This window comes from Kogia breviceps, chromosome 15, assembly GCF_026419965.1.
Source record: "Kogia breviceps isolate mKogBre1 chromosome 15, mKogBre1 haplotype 1, whole genome shotgun sequence".
In the NCBI taxonomy this organism is placed as follows: domain Eukaryota; kingdom Metazoa; phylum Chordata; class Mammalia; order Artiodactyla; family Physeteridae; genus Kogia; species Kogia breviceps.
The window spans coordinates 7,356,274-7,369,583 of NC_081324.1; the positions used below are offsets into that span (position 1 = coordinate 7,356,274).

Here is a 13,310-nt window from a genome sequence, read left to right on the forward strand (position 1 = left end):
TCCCTGAGAAGTTCTGCGATAAAAGTGTGGTATATTTTCTTATTTGAAAGATAAACTGTAAGGTTCGCTGCAGAGATCCACACAACATCCCATCAGGTGATGCTCAGACACATGATTAGTTCAAATAGAATCATACTTTACGTTGCATTTTCAAGAAAGAAGTTCATTTTTACTGATTCACACTGTTTTTATTTTTTGCGGTACGCGGGCCTCTCACTGCTGTGGCCTCTCCCGTTGCGGAGCACAGGCTCCGGATGCGCAGGCTCGGCGGCCGTGGCTCACGGGCCCAGCCGCTCCGCGGCACGTGGGATCCTCCCGGACCGGGGCGCGAACCCGCGTCCCCTGCATCGGCAGGCGGATTCTCAACCACTGCGCCACCAGGGAAGCCCCACGCTGTTTTTAAAAAACATCCAGAAATGGTTTTGTTTGGCCTTCGTGCACATTTCTCTGGCGTAATCTGAGCAAACGTGCACTTTCTGACAGTGGGCAGTCCTCTAATTAATAACACCTCACATTTCCCCTTTATTTAATGCCTGACTCTTGGCAAAACTGGGGTCTGTAAGGGTCACGTTGGTCAGACGTGGCCTTAGAGCGCCATTTGTTCCCTGGGGTGGACGCTGCCCCAAGGGGCTCTCCCAACCCCCGAAAGTTCTCATCCGTCTGCATCCAGTGGCGCTACCCTTCGAAGAAGGCGCTGTCCGGAGTGCCTGGTATGATATAACAGGCCCTTTAAAGCCATATAAAACTAGGGGGCTTTTAAATTTTAACAGAAGGTCAAGCCATTGGGCTTGAACGTATTTATTGGATTTCACGTTTTTAGTAGCGAGGCACTTCCAGAACTGCTGTGTCTTGCCACAGAAGTGCCCTACTCGGTGTATTTAAAAGTCTGGCCCTGTTGAAGTTCTTTTTATTTTTTTAAAGATGCCTCCAAACATAGCAACATTGCAGCCAATTTTTATAATTTCAAAATTTGCTATATTTCAAAGTTTTTCCTTTTTATTATGAAATAGGTGTACGAACACACCCACATCCCATGATTGGTAGATAGGGAGCTTTGAGGAGCAGCGAAACTTCTGGGTTACAATAGGGCAGTGCTTTTCAGAATCTTTGGGATGCTTGTTAACTGCCCACACTTCCAGTTCTACCCCAGACCCAACCGTTGGAGAATCTCTGTGGGTGAGCTGTGCACGCTAAGAAGACACAAAATAGCCTCAGACACACTGACACCCAACACCCACTACTGTAAGAATAGAGGCAAGGCTCATTTTATGAAATTGTCGCGGGACAAAAGGGCTTTTGCACCTTTAAAGCCAATTTCTCACGTGAGGCGTAAATTTAATTAAACACATAAAAGCGTTAGTTAGGGTCAGCAATGCCCATTAATAACATCAATTAATCCATAAAATGAATCTCATATTAATCGTACTTGTCTATTCTTTATTCTTTTTTTCTAATATATTATCAATTTGTTTACTACTTAGCACCCAGCAGAGCATCAGTGGTAAATTCATCTTCTGAAAATTTGATAAAAGTGCTTCTCCTTCTGTTTTTAAAAAATTCTGGGAAACATGTTTCCTCCCAAATGGTCAGTCTTAGGTATCACGGAAACACAGTAAACACAATTTGTTTGCTGGAAATAAATAACTGGAAAACACTGGAGAATAATTTCCTCCATAAAATTTTTATCTGAATCACCCCATATTGTTTTTCCACTCCTCACTGTTTTCAAGTTCTCAGAGACCTTTAACCTTCTATTTCTTCATTCATTCTTTAGTTTCTCTTTATTCTAACATTTTTATTTGAGAACTTGAATGTGAAAATTCTCAGGATCCTTGCCACAGGTACAACTCTTGTCTGCTTCATCTCGGATGTTTAAGTCTTCTCCTAGACGTTAGAGAATCCCTTCATCATTCATGATGCAAAACTATATCTTGAGTACAGTTATGGACCAAATTTTGTCCACTCAAAATTCATGTTGAAACCCTAACCTTCATGTGAATGTATTTGGAAATAAGGCCTTTAGAGAGGTTAATTACAGCTAAATGAGGTCATAAGGGTGAGGCCCTAGTCCAACAGGACTGATGTCCTTCTAAAGAGGGGAAGAGACACGAGGGATATACATCAACAGAGAAAAGGCCATGTGAGGACACAGCAAGGAGGCCATCTGCAAGCTAAGGATAGAGGCTTCCGGAGAAACCAACCCTGCTGGAACTTTGATCTTGGACTTCTCAACCTCCAGACCTGCGAGAAAATAAATATCTTTTGTTTAAGCCACTTGGTCTGTGGTATTTTGTTATGGCTGCCCTAACAAAATAATACAAGTATTTTGTGCCATTGGCAATCTAGCAGATGATGTAGAATCGGCAATCTATCATCTGATTTATCCAGTAACTTTTAATGTTGTTATTAAGTTTAAGCAGTGTATTATAAATTAGCCTTTTTGATTGGCACAATGTCAAAGACAGTGTAGCAATATTTCAAGCCTTTTTTTACTAGAGAATTTTGTTAATTTTAATTTTAAACTCTTCAAAAACTTCTCTTGGTAAGAGGGTTCAACAAAATGACATATAAAAATCACCCTTAATGTTCCATATTATAATCAATCATGCCAATTAAAAACATTAAGATAAAAATACTGTATAGTTTAAAATGGTGTAGTAATTTCTGAATTGAAAGCACAATACATCATTTTGACTTGGAGGATTTTTAGGATCATAAGAGTATGTATAACAAAACCACATAGGGCAGTTTATATTTATATTGCAAATAACCATCTATATAACATGTATAAAAGAGAAAGTGATACTGTGAGATCATTTCGAAGCAATTACTCTATTTTAAGAAATCAAACAAGATGGATACATGTCTTCAAAGTTCTTTTATTTCTTCTCAGTGAGGATCTGTCCTGATGATTCTTTCTGTTGCCTCAGTCAGTGAGAAAATCCTCGAGAAATGGTACAAAATTCTGCAGCCAAAACTGCCAGGGCACCCTCAAGATTCAACCATGGACTCTTTCCTGCAGGCAATAGTCATATGCTTCTCAGAAGATCAGTATTTGGAAAGGATGCTTCAGCTTAGATGCAAAAATCAACTAGATCTAGAAGCAGCTAATTTACTTCTTGAGACCCTTGTCATAAATTTCTTGGCATTTTTGACTCTAAGTCTCTCTTGGTTTCATTCTTTTGGAAACAGCAGTCAGTTCACTGGGATACAGAGCAATGAATCAAAAGTTGCTTATTAGCATCTGGAAAGAGTAGAAGTCACAGCTCACCAAGTCTGGAGAGTAGTTAAAACATCTCTGTTCTACGTGAGAGCTACAACTACACGTCTCACAAAGCCCAGAGCCCAAGAGGATGATTTTGGCCCAAAGTGTGCCCTATGGATATTCAGTTAATACCTTTATCTGAGCATCATACAGCTAAGAGGTATGCTGCCTTCCAGTGGATAAGAAAGGAAACCCCAAAGCAAAGAACCTTATATTTAGAAGACTCTTAAAGATATAAACAAGGATTGGCAGCTTCTGCTGACTCCCATTTAGGCAATATGTAGGTATACAGATGTCAACATCGGAGAAGAGTGTACGATCTCAAAGAGGAGATCATTTCCTGCTGCAACCCTCTTCCCTCCCCTTCCCTAAACTTCAGAAAACTCTTTTGAAAACGTTTGGTTGAAAGGTAGTTGTTAGGAAAGAATTCTTCCTGGGCCACTCGTGGTTCTGCATTTCTTGTGACAACTTTTGTTCCTTACTATTATTTGCTTGTGCAGCAAACAGGCCTGGAAGAGAGTGTCTTTCTCCAGGGTGGAGGACATATTTGTTTCCTGACCAGGAAAACACAGATAACTGTCTTCTTCCAGGGTGAAGGCTGGGCTGGTTTGCTAGCAGCCACCTTATAAAATTAGGAGTTCCTATGAAACCAAGCAGGACCCTGTGGGGCCCTCCTGGGTACCAAAGCCATTCCGTGTCTTGTTTGTAGGAAAAAGGCTTTCAGTCTCCTAGACCTTCCCTGGGTTCCCAAGGGCGGATTCAAATGGTTACTAATTAGGCGAGTGAGGGAAGGCAGAAACAATAGTGCAGCCATGGGGCAGGGTCCTGGTTCCTCCTCAAGTGATATACTTGACAATCTGATACCTACCTTTGAGTTCTTCTACAGGCAATAAGGGCCCCTCCCAGGTGGAGGATGGTAGCTTCAGGCTGAGCTTAAGCACGTGGACTCCAGGCTGGTTGGGACCAGAGGCTGATTCCTGGCCCATCATCCTCTGATCTCACCACCAACCAACCGGAGGAAGGCCACACACCCTGCAGCCCTCCCCTCGAAACTGTGCCTATAAAAACTCTTCTCGAAGAACCATTGGGGCACTGGGGCTTTCTGAGCATGAGCTGCCCAGTTCTCCTTGTATGGCATTGCAATACATCTTTCTCTGCTCCAATCTCCAATGTATCCACTTGTTTGGCCTCCCCGTGCATCGGGCACCTAAACTCAGGTTCCTTAGCTGTGACAATATGCAGCAGCCACCTGGGCTGCTCCATCCACATGGCTCCATGGGACTTGGGGAGCAGGAGAACTGATGGGAACCTGGAATTCATGCTGCCGGCTGTGCCATGAGTAATCAAGTCCTTTGTCTCTGATCCGGGAGTCTTGTGTCTTCTGCTGGCTTCCGTGACACTGTGGCAGGCAAGGGAGCTGGGGGTGGTGTATCTTTCCTGCATTTGCTAGTCTCTGGATCGTCACTGCTCTTCCTATATCTTGAGTCTAAACTATCTTATTGAAATTCCCTCTACTGAACTACCTAGCATAGGCCCTATTTACTTACCTGCACCCTGACAAATACAAAGGACGATCTCATACCCCAATTTATTCACTATATCCAGATTGAAAGGCTTTCAAGTTGTTTCTGCTCTTTTGATACTAAAACGAATAGATCCCAATATTAAAGCATTTTGAGAAACTGTAGAAAAAAACATTTAAGTCAGTATTCCATCCAAGGGAATTAGTTTAGTATGTACAAGTAGAATTATGATCATGGGTTCCCAAAGAGTCTCAAGTCTAATATTATTTGACGTTTACTTTTTTATTAAAAAAAGCATCAAATTCTCTTGGAGCTTAAAAGGAATTTTGCCTGTTTTTGTAAGTCCTTTCACATCTCCAACTTATATACTTGGGGTTTAAAATTTATTTAAAGAATTTATATTTTTCAGTTTTTCTTATATTTTCTTATATTTTGCTTTTATCCTAATTAATTTCCACCTCTGTCTTGTTTTCTTGGTCTTTTCAATCTTTCCAAGTTGACTATTTCCATTTCCATTTTTATTTGTTTATTAATGAAAGCATTTCCTTCCAAATGCCACTTTGTCCACATCACAATGGCTTGTAAGTAGAAAAAAAATCATTCTTTTCTAAATTATATAATTGTGGTATTATTTCCTATTTTATATGGGAGATTGCTTGTGTACATTTTTGTTGAGATATTGCTTTTCTGTGCATATTTTATTAATTTTCATTTAATAATGCATTGTGGTCAGATAATATGGCCTGAGTAGTTTCTATATATTGACGTTTATTTTTAATTTTTATCTAATATATGACAATTTCTGTAAATGTTTCATAGGTAGTTGAAAAGATGCACAATGAATGTAGAGTCTCTCTCTACACACACTATTCACTCAATTTCCTTCTCCATATATTCAAAAAAACCTGTAAATCTACTTTATCAAATGTGAAGGAAAGCATTATTTTCAAATTACTAATTAACATGTTTCTGTCCATGTCCTCTTGTATATTTAAGTACTCTTATAAAATAGTACTTAATGAAACAGTACACATGAAAACGGTATTTTATGTGACACACAAAGCTTCCTGACTGTTTTATGGTTCTTTAACTTATTTTCCCATTCTTTAGCTATAGTTTAAAACTCCACTTACAAAAGTTCTCCCCGTCCCAGGGTTCAGCCGAACCTCCGTCTTTTCACCTCCTCTCTTCCACATAAATGGGTTAGTAATCTCTCCTTCTTTCTTAGCACGTCTGGGCTTCTTTTCCAAGCAGTGGTGTTGTCCATCATCCATTCATCTCTCCTGTTTTTCATCTGCACTTGGTCTACTAGAAATTCCTAGGCATTTACCACATATAGATAATAATACCACTTCCCTGTTTTCAGCTAAATTCAAATATTCTACACCTTTATCATCTTTCGGTCATTTTTCCTGGCATTTGGCCCAGAGATCATTTATTGTATCTAGTCAAATCCTCATGAAATTTTTGGGAGATAGGAAAGGGATGAAATATCCCTCTTTGAAATGAGAGGAGGCTGAGGCTTAGAGGTATGACCTGACTTTTCTAAGGAAGTGGAGGCATGAGACTAGAACCGTGCTTCTGCCCTGTCCTGTGCTTTTTCTGAGCATCAAGAGATTCTGTTTAATGTCTTTCAGATGAAGTTTCATCACAAGTAATATTAGATACTGCATTATTTTTTGTGGAGGATTGAAGATGGCTTCAAATTCTTGGAAAGGCTGCATTCAGAAATAGGGTCTCTAGGTTCCAGACCTTTAAATCTGGGCTTCTGGACTGGTTGGTGACTGCTCTGATTAATAACATCTGGTAGATGTGACATTTTGTTTGTTTCGGCCACGCCCTTTGAGACCTTTATGGCAGTTTCTCCTTCTCTCCCTTGTTCTGAGTCACCGTGCGAGTCACACTGCTCTGAGGCTGCCATGGTGTGAGGAAGCCCGAGCTCACTGTGTACACAGGCCGTGTAATTCGAGGTTAGACTCTTTCTTAGAGAATCCAGCCATTTTCATCTTACAGATGGAAAATCAAAATCCAGAAAAAATTCAAGGATTTGCTCGAGGTAAAACCTCCAATAGAAAACAGTTCTCTTGACTTCTGAGTGCACTGCTCTTTAGACTCCAATGCTGACCTCTCCCGGGAAGATGAGCTTCCTCCCCACATATGACAACACGTGACAACACAGCCTTGTACTTTGACAGAACCTGTGCCGCCAAGAAGCAGCAGGAGGGGCCTGACAACTGATACAATTTTTGTGAACATACCGGCTACCAGCACCTCTTCTCGCTTTTACCACAAACGTTATCCAGGTTATGCTACTGCCCTTTGCAATTTCCCTTTGCTGTTCTGGGACTCTGCTGGCCCTTGTGATAAACGTTAATGCTAATTTGTGTTCACCTACATAAAATTCATATGTATTAAAAAAATGGTTTAAAAAATCAATTCTGGGGAATTCCCTGGTGGTCCAGTGGTTAGGACTCAGCACTTTCACTGCTGAGGGCCCCGGTTCGATCCCTGGTCGGGGAACTAAGATCTCACAAGCTGCGCGGTGCAGCCAAAAAAAAGAGAAAAAGTATTGAAAAAATAAAAATAAAAAAATCTAGTTTCCTTTTGCTCTGTCTCTCCCTAATTATTGCCTAGAATTTTAAAAATCATTTTAGCACTCGAGACACAAATCTATATAATTGGGAGAGGAAAAATTCAGCATTTATAGATTAGCATTTATGAGTCATTCTCTATGGGCCTGGCCCTGAGCAAACTGGTTTCATAGGTTATCCCATTTGATATCCACATAATTGTCAACACATATGCCCTCTGAACTTTACAGACAAGGAAAATGAGGCTCAGAGGGGTCATGTAATTTGTTCATGCTGCCGCAGCCGGTGGGTAATGTTTCTGAGGCTCGGAGCCCTGATGTTCTTTCCTCTTTACCACACTCACTGTAAAATAAATTATTGGAACCCTCTTATTCAAAGAGCAGGTAAGGTGAGAATTACACCAACTGGGTCTATTCCACTGGATCAAGGCCAGAATGCGAGTGCCTCTTTGCTATGTTCAAGACAGAACACCACAATTTGTGTGGCAAAATCACGGAGTTAAGTCCACAGGCTCTGCTGTCAGTGACCTGTTGTCAAGTATCAACCCCGCAGCTGCCTAGCCTTCTGACTTCAGGAAAGGTACTTAAACTTTTTTTTTAAGATTCAATTTTTCCTTACCTCTAAAATTAATATAATGTGCCTTCAGTGTTGTTTTAAATATTTTATAAGATGATGCTTTTAGAGTGAAAAGCACAATGCTTGTCATGTCTGAAGTGCTCAGTAAAGACAGCTGCACCTTTACTGCTGCTACTGCAAGGAGAGGTGGCTGACACCAGTGGCGTCCGAGTCTCCATGTGGTCAAGATGTGGAGATTTGTCCAAAATGAGCTATCAAAGGAATGACAAAGGAGGCAGAGGCATCTACTTGGATCTACGTCTAAAAGCTTGATAGAAGTAAAAAAAAAACTCTAGTAATGTGAGTCAGGAATAGGTGGTCAGTACGGGCAGGTGGGAGGGGTGGAAGACAGAGGGGAGACAGGTGAGCAGAGTGCGTGTACGTTTGCACGTACGTGTACTATCAGCTGGGAAGAGACAGACACAGCTTTTCTGTATGAAGAGAGTTAAAGAATGCCTCCTACGGGTGGATGTGTCAACATGGGCCCTGGTTTGTCTGAGACGAGAGAAAAATGGGCCGGGAAACACACTGTAGGTAAGAAGCACTGCAAAAATACAGGTGGTTGGGCAATATGTTAATGTGACATGTATATCAGTGCAAGAAGAAACAGTGCTGCTTAAGAAGGAAATGCTCAACACCAGTGCACTCCTGGTCGAGAACATTCAGTTTTACTTGTTCAGCTTGGAAAACAGCTCATGAAACTTGGAAACTGTATGGAAACAGAATCCCAGGAGAGCGTTAGCCAGCCAAGCTTGGATTGGCACTGTTTGGATTTGTTCCAACAGTCCTCTGAAGTCGGAAGGTTTATGGACAATTGGCTTCTCACAGACTTGACTTAATTTTCAATAGGGGACACCTTACACTTAATCTTCCATTTTATTCAAGATAAATGGAAAAAAAAAAAAGAGAGAAGATACCTTGCTGAGTTTGTACCAGACTAACAAATAAAATGTAGTTCATATAGTCATGTAGTGGAAGTTGCCAGGTGACATTTAAAATTGGACTTCGTAGAATATTATTTTCATTAACTTGAAACAAAACAGATGTCATTATTATATATTTTAAACCATGTATTGGCCAAAATACTTTCATAGAGTGTGAAAAAAGCTGGATTTTGGAATAACAGAAATTATTACAAACATCTACATAAATACTTTGAGTATGAAATACAGGTATATTCTTACCTGTAGTCAGTAATGATTTTAAGAATATATAGTCTCTATCTATCTATCAATCATTCATCTGTCTATCATCTGTAAGCAGATACATTTACAGAGACACCCTTTGAATATAAGGAATATGATGAATACATAGTAAAGCATTAAATTTCATAAAAAAATTTTTTCTGTCATTTGATTTTGAAATATATAAATATCTAGCGGCTATAATAAGGTTTATATAATTAATTTCCAATGTCTGCATATAATAAAATCTGGGATGAACTTTAGTGGTGGTTATGCAATTTTACCCATTTAAAATTAAAGGTTTTTCTTTGCTATTTTATGAATTAGCTAATGATTTCTGACCTTTTACTAAAGACCAGGTGGCATTCTAACACTCTGAAGTAGATATTATTGATCCTTCCTCCTCTTTTAAGAAGAGGTAGCTAAGGCACAGAGGAGGTAAGCGACTTGCAGGAGGTCACACAGCTCTGCTTGTCTTTCCCTAGAGTCTACCTGGTTACCCAGCATGCCATGCTGCTTCCACGTAATGTGTATGCATTCACTGAATACATCCCAGAACGTGAACCATGTTCACATTCTTTGAAAGCATCCTTAATTATTCCCATGCAATGCTTACATCAATTTCTTAGATTTTAGTTTGACCACTACTGGCCTAAGTGTTTCCCTATTTTACAGCACTACGCCAAAGAGGAGTCAGTCTGATTCTTTGGGTTGTATGTGTATATGTCATCTATGTTTTTATGCTGAGTCATCTTGACTGACTTTTGACATCTGTTTTGGGTTTTTTTTTTTTTAAGGAAATTATTCTTGTAATTGCCAAGAGCAGATTGTATGACCCTCAATAAATAAGATTACTACAGTTTAAAAATAAATTTTTTTTGTAATTTCCTTACTATTGTTCCATTCTAGCAGTACAAATAAAAGAAACAAAATTGTATTTTTTAAACATAGAAGTTGAAATTTTTAGTGTTAGGCATTCATTTTCCTTATACATTATCAATTCTAATCAAGTTGATTAAATATTATACATAAATATTATATATTGATATAATGCTTTTAAAAATTGTTAATTTTTTTAGTTTTGGCTGTGTTGGGTCTTTGTTTCTGTGCAAAGCTTTCTCTGGTTGTGGCAAGTGGGGGCCACTCTTCATCGCGGTACGCGGGCCTCTCACTATCGCGGCCTCTCTTGTTGCGGAGCACAGGCTCCAGATGCGCAGGGTCAGTAGTTGTGGCTCACGGGCCTGGTTGCTCCACGGCATGTGGGATCTTCCCAGACCAGGGCTCGAAACCGTGTCCCCTGCATTAGCAGGCAGATTCTCAACCACTGCGCCACCAGGGTAGCCCCTGATATAATGCTTTTTTTGAAGTGACATCTAGAGTACCCACAACAAATTTTAAGGGAAAAGAACATGATCTAAATAAAATATTTACTATTACACTGTGTCTCAGCACCACGTATTAGAAAAATTACGCATTGCCTTCTCGTCATTTCCATCTCATTTGTATATTTATTGCAGACAGAAATGTATATTTTCTTTGTTTTTGTGTGTTTGTTTAGAGACGAAATTTCCTTTAGTGTTCTGAAACATTAGGAACACAGGCCCATTTAGTTATCAACTATAATAAGTTGTTCTAATTGAGTGAGCTTGTGTTAGCTTAATCAGTGTCTGTCAATCAGTAAAAGAAAATTTCACAAAAATGCTAATGGCATTTCCCAGCAGGGAACTGGTCATTGTCAGTAATAATAAAGGCTCTTGTCTTTTGGTTAATAGTTGATAATGTTGAGGCATAGAATCAAGAATAGAACTTTGACGATGAATTCATTAACAGATATTCCTATATATTGGATATAAAATACCACTTGCAATCACAAATCACACATTTAAACTTCTCCTAGAATTCTGTAAACTTGTATGAGTATACCTAGAAGAGAGACTGCAAAAAGTGTTAACATTTTCCTGTGTGTGGCTCACGAGATTATTATGTTTCCATACTAATCACCTTTTCAGTATGGGAAGACTAGTTTTGTTTGTTTGTTTGTTTTTTCCCCACAGCTGATCGAGATTCCTGTAAACTGTGGGTATGAAGAATGTTGTCACTCAAAAGGAAGCCAAACTACGTAGGATTCATCCCGTTCTGGAAGCTTTCTTATTCCTTCAAAATTTATAAATGAGCACATAGTGCTCATGGCCTTGTTAGATATACTTGAAAGGAATTGGAAGATATAATTTAGCTACAGTTGGGAGTAACAGTTTAGTGTCTTCAGAATACTTACAACAAGCATTACGGTATTTTATACACTCTAAGATGCCATCATTAGAAAGCCAATGTGATTTTATGTAGCACTACAAAAGACCAGTGCTGCTAATTAAACTGTAGCTCCCATCTGACTAGAGAGCTGTTAAACTGTGAAAAAGGTGTGCATCTTGGAATTGATGCAATGGAATAGCATTTCCTCGTTCATGCAACTATTTAGACAAAAAATAATTTCACAGGCTGGTAGCAGTCAATACTTGGGTAAGGTTTATGATCAAGCATCAATCTAGAAGGGCAAATTCACTCATTTCGAGTCTCAGTCTAAGCTAGTTGTACATAAAGCCTGCTTTGTTCTTTCTCCCCCTCTCCACTTTGCCCTCCCCAGAGACAGGGCGGCATCAGACCCACCTCCGTGCCTACAGGGCAGTAGGTAGAGTCAAACAATGCTGCTTCCTCCCCAGAAATTTCTTTTCATCTTACATTATAAAAGGAAATAAGATCATTTGTTTTTAAATGATTACTGTTCAAAAGGTTTATTGTCTTGGGAACAGTAAAAATTTTTTAGTTTGTCAAATGTGCGAGTTTAATTTTGTTTCTTATATTTCTAGTAAAAAGGGCAAGTAAAATGACAAAGCTTACAGAAAGAAAACAATTTGTTTTCTAGGGAAGAAGTTCTATGTGAGACTCTGCTATTTGTTTTTCTCCAACCACTAGAGCTTAGGAAAACCAAAGAACTGACAGCTTTGGACAGCAGTGCCTTCAACAAGTCTTGCCAGTGTTGTTTTTTAGGCATTAGAAGTGGGTTTGCTATCTTGCAGGTGTTTCAATAACACTGATGCTATTTGTCCTTAAATTGTGTACAGAGCTTTTCTGGTGACCAGGAATTACTGGAAACAGGAGCATTCCAGACACTATGCTTTTAAAGGACACACTAATTCTTGTTATGGGAGACCGTTCCCTTTTAAATCACTTACAATATTGCAACGTTACTAACGACCACCCCCCAACTTCCTTTACTTATTTTTGATAAGATATCAGGAAAAATCTGTGTTTTAAAAATTACATTTATGTCACCTCAGCTGCTCCTTCCCTGTGGACATTTCATAATACTTGTAAAGCTTAAAAACATAAAAAGCAAATTAAAAAAGACGTTTTTTTTGTATTATTTGTGTTTGTTTGTGTGTGTGTGTTTGTGTTGTGTGTGTATGTGTGTAGAGATCCACGGAAATCCAAAATTAAATTATTTTAGGTCTTGTTGAAGATGAAGTCAGCCTACACTCACCCACAGGGGGCTAAGCCATGCCGGCATATTTGCAATGTGCTTTCTGATGTTCACCAAGACAATGAAAACTTTCCTCAATAATGTTGCACATGGCAAGGCAGAGCAACTATAAATGCTTTTGGCAATAGAATTTGAAGAACTTGGAGGGTTTTAAGTACATGAGCTCTATGAAATGGAAACAAATTCTAGAGGTGCCATTTGTTTAACTATCTAGCTTTAATAATTTCCTCAAATATTTGAATCTTAGTAATCTCAGACAGAGTTCCAGTTTAAAATTTTTTATCGTGGCTTAATTCTCCCATGTACCCCCTTACACAATTATCTTTTAAAATAAGGCTAGTTTTGAGTTAGGAAATAAAGAAAATATAGGACTACTTAAGATCACTCTCCGTTTTACTATCATGATCATGTTCCCTTTCTTATCTGGACTAAAGAGTGAGAAGCTGAAGCTTTACATCTGAATGGAAAAAGGAAGAGTGTCTTCTTGTACTGAAGAAATCATTCTCCATGGAGCTTTGACTGAGGAACTTCCAATAAGTTGATTATCCAAGAAATCAATCAGGCTCTACTGTCATGACAACATAAACATGACCA

The 13,310-nt window shown here is 39.1% G+C and overlaps 1 protein-coding gene and 1 non-coding gene across 5 annotated transcripts in view; one reads left to right on the forward strand and one right to left on the reverse strand.

Moving 5' to 3' along the window:
* DOK6 (docking protein 6) overlaps positions 1–13,310 on the reverse strand; it is a 407,473-nt gene that overhangs the window by 79,085 nt on the left and 315,078 nt on the right. The window lies entirely within an intron of this gene.
* Positions 7,236–7,308, forward strand: TRNAE-UUC (transfer RNA glutamic acid (anticodon UUC)). Its single transcript has one exon. It is a non-coding gene; the product is annotated as a tRNA-Glu (tRNA).